At 37.2% G+C, this 4,173-nt stretch overlaps 1 pseudogene; it reads left to right on the top strand.

Annotated features, from left to right (window-relative positions):
- On the top strand, nt 1–3,733 carry LOC140036116 (uncharacterized; annotated as a pseudogene).
- The last annotated feature ends 440 nt before the right edge of the window (nt 3,734–4,173 follow it).

The raw sequence follows: 4,173 nt of genomic DNA, 5'->3' as shown, positions 1-4,173 counted from the left end.
ATGACAGCAATGTCTGAACAGGGTTGTAAATACCAAGCAAGAATGGAATTTGGTTAAAAGGATAAGGAAGAGGATCAGGAAAAAATAGGAGCAGGTTGGAAATTAAATGGGTTTTGTTCTAGATATGTATGAGATTATGGGGAGTTGTTAAAAGTGATTAAAAGTGCTTTTTGTATGGTCGAGTTGTTAAATGGTGTCTGTAATAAAGGATTGAAGGGTAATTGAACTTTTTCCAGGTTAGTAATATGTGAAAGCAAACATTCTTTGATGGTATGTTGCTCTGGGAGATAGAAAGGCATTATCAGAGCATGGTGAAAAAGAACATAGGATCCCCAGCCCTTTTCTTTTTTCAATAGTAAACCTCATTTTTAACAGTTGAAATGCTCTCAAAAATGAATGAGAATTAGAATCCTATCAGCTTTGTTCTATTGACAAAATTTGTTATATTCATTTTTCATAGTCGAGTTAACGGGTGCTTAATTTTTATTACTATATACCACTTTGCTGTGAAGATATGTTTCTAGTTGGCTTATGAATGTTTTTTTACATCTTAAGCACAGGCTAAAGATAATCGGTCTAATTTGGGAAAATGGGTTAGAGTGCTGCATTTGGTTAGGCCATTTCTTTCATTTCTACCAGAAGTTCAGAACGCTGACAGGAAGATTCCCTTCAGAGAGAAGGTGATATATACTGTCATCTCCCTTTTCATCTTTCTCGTCTGCAGTCAACTCCCTCTTTATGGCATCCATTCTACAACTGGGGCGGATCCTTTCTATTGGATGCGTGTCATTCTTGCCTCTAATCGTGGTACTGTCATGGAGCTGGGAATTACACCTATTGTAACGTCAGGACTGGTCATGCAATTGTTAGCTGGATCAAAAATCATTGAGGTTGACAACAATGTCCGCGAGGATCGAGCGCTTTTGTAAGTCGATTCTTCTCCTATGGTAGGATTGTGAACAGTTCTGGATTTGTGGCACTACCTTTCTTGCATTTGTTAACTTATTTTAGCACCTTGAATAGTTGATATTATCCGTAAGAACTTGGTCCTTTTTCTTTATTGTTCTCTTGATTTTAGGTATCTTTATGTACACAATTTTTTTCTTAAGCAGGATCATTGTTTGGAGGAACAATTGGTGGATGTCATGATTTTAGAATTTTTTATGCAATACATATTATTTCCAAAAGTTGATTATATTACCACTATACGCACATACATGCAAATATGCGCGCACACACACATTATAACTGTATATGAGTTAAATGGGGATTTAGCTGTGACAATATTATGTCCACTCTGAAGCCTCAAGTTTAATTTCTTTATCTTGGTATTTGTTCTCTTTGAAAATATAAATGTCAATTGTTGCCTGAGCTTATTCATACAAGCTCTGTGTCAATACTTTTTATTTTTGAACAGCCACTGGATTTACTGTTATGAATTGACCAGAATTCACGCTTTTCCTTCAGAGCCTTTTTTTTTTTAATTTTCTTTTCCTCCTCATTTCCTTAACTTCAAGTTTTACTGGATTCCTTCCTTCATTTTTGCTATTTTCTTTTTTTTTTTTTTTTGTAAAATTGTTCTCTGTTGATCTGCAGAAATGGTGCTCAGAAGCTGCTCGGAATCCTGATTGCAGTTGGTGAAGCTGTTGCTTATGTGCTGTCAGGGATGTATGGCAGTGTGAGTGAACTTGGGGTTGGCAATGCCATTCTTATGATTGTTCAGCTTTTTTCGCTGGTATCATTGTCATATGCTTAGATGAGCTTCTTCAGAAGGGCTATGGTCTTGGCTCTGGGATTTCTTTATTCATAGCAACCAATATCTGGTATGTTGCCGATTCCACTTTTCACTTGTCATTCTTTTTAATGCTTTCCAATTGTTTAGGATTCATGATTTTTGGAGGCAGTGTGCTAAGTTGTTGCTAATCTTTTTAGTGAAAATATAATCTGGAAAGCATTTAGCCCCACCACTATCAATAGCGGGCGTGGTGCTGAGTTTGAAGGTGCTGTTATTGCTTTGTTCCATCTACTGATAACAAGGACAGATAAAGTTCGAGCTCTCCGTGAGGCCTTCTACGACAGAATCTGCCAAATGTTACAAATCTTCTTGCTACAGTTTTGATCTTCCTCATAGTTATCTACTTCCAAGGTTTCCGTGTGGTTTTGCCTGTGCGCTCAAAGAATGCCCGTGGACAACAAGGCTCATATCCGATTAAGCTTTTTTACACCTCTAACATGCCCATCATTCTTCAATCTGCACTTGTAACAAACCTCTACTTCATCTCCCAGGTAATCTAGCTTGATGCTTCTTTGGTGGTTTGAAGCATTTCTGTCTTTTCGTAAGGTGAGGCTAGAATGTAATACTATCTTCTTCATCTGCAGTTGTTGTACCGAAGGTACAGTGGAAATTTCTTTGTCAGTTTGTTGGGCAAATGGAAGGAATCTGAATATTCAGGTCAGTCCATTCCTGTGGGTGGTCTGGCATACTATGTTACTGCACCATCAAGGTAAAGTTCTTTACTTCCTGAGAAAGTTTAATTTTCCATCCCCTTGCTCTGCTGATGGACATGGAAAAATACATGAAAACATCTGAATATTTTCACACTAATTTTCTAATCCTTATGTTTGGGAGCTGAATCTTTTTTCTTGATTTTGTTATCATTTATGTCAGTCTGGCGGACATGCTAGCACATCCCTTCCATGGGCTCTTTTATATAATCTTCATGATCAGTGCCTGTGCACTATTCTTGAAAACTTGGATTGAAGTATCTGGATCTTCAGCTAGAGATGTTGCCAAGCAGCTAAAGGTATGACTGATCTGACTCTTAGATTTTTTGTTGTAATTAATAGTGTTCAAGATATTTAAAATAGATTAGATTTGTTTTGGGCAACAATTTTTGGTTCTTTATGAAGAATTAGTAGTTTATTGGCTCTGGTACAATGCCCTTGTTTCATTGCTGTTTGGCCTCGAAACATGTCCTTGACTATGCGGACTGTGATTAATGCATAAGATATGGATATTGTAATTGTCCTTATTCATTGTACCCATAACACAAAAGAATTGGGACTTTGTTTCAGGGTGCCCTGCTATTACTCATTCAGAATAAACAGAACTTTTATGCTTTGTTTTAGTTCTCTCTGATTTGTTTTGTTGCTGAAAGTTCTTTAAGCAGTTGCATTTTATCTGGCATAGCTTTTGCGCATGCCCAACCTGTTGATTTAACTATAAGACTTTGAGCTTACTCATTGGTGCACAGCCGTGGAGGATAATATTTGATTTTGTCAATGCTTTTGCAGGAGCAACAAATGGTGATGCCTGGACATCGCAATTCCAATTTGCAGAAGGAACTGAACCGTTATATACCTACTGCAGCTGCCTTTGGTGGAATGTGCATTGGTGCATTAACAGTTTTGGCAGACTTAATGGGAGCTATTGGTTCAGGGACTGGAATTCTTCTTGCAGTTACTATTATTTATCAGTACTTTGAGACTTTTGAGAAGGAGAAAGCCAGTGAGCTAGGCTTCTTTGGATTCTAAGAGGGGAAAAACAATGAAATTATTAGATACAGGCTCCATAGGAACTATTCATCTGGGATATTACATGTAAAGCTGCTTGTTAGCACCCATGGATAGAGAGATTCAGGTTACGATTGTAGTCTAAAAGCTTTTATTATCAGCGGAACTCGCAAATTTTGTAGAACTGTGTTGTCAAAGGAGAATGAAAGCTTACATCTCAGGTCATTTGTTTTTAATGTAGAATGCCTTTGGGTTTGTTTTCTTTTCTTTTCCCCAGACAGTAAAAGTTTCAAAGATTCCAGGGCAGATGAGCTCTCGATGTTTAAACAGAAATAAAGATAGTAATGATCTGTATTGGTTCCAGTCCCTTATCATGACAATGCAAAACGTAAATATGATCAAAACTTCTTATAACGCAATCTGCAAAACTGGCTCTTGGTGTTGGACTCCGCAATTGGGCACAGGTTTTAGTCCATTTGTTATATTCTAATATCGCCAAACAATCCAACTATTTTTACCAGTCGTGAAGACTGGTTGATTCGTCTATCTTTTCCTTAATTTCTTTATGTTTGCTTATATGTTGGTCACTAATAAGATTCTTGCCTGAATTTTCAATGAAGTAATTTAGATGACATCACTATAGGCTTCATCTTCCTTCCC

This window comes from Coffea arabica, chromosome 2e (assembly GCF_036785885.1).
Source record: "Coffea arabica cultivar ET-39 chromosome 2e, Coffea Arabica ET-39 HiFi, whole genome shotgun sequence".
NCBI lineage: Eukaryota > Viridiplantae > Streptophyta > Magnoliopsida > Gentianales > Rubiaceae > Coffea > Coffea arabica.
The sequence above is the reverse complement of the archived record's forward strand: the minus strand, read 5'-3'. Positions and strand labels throughout refer to the sequence as shown.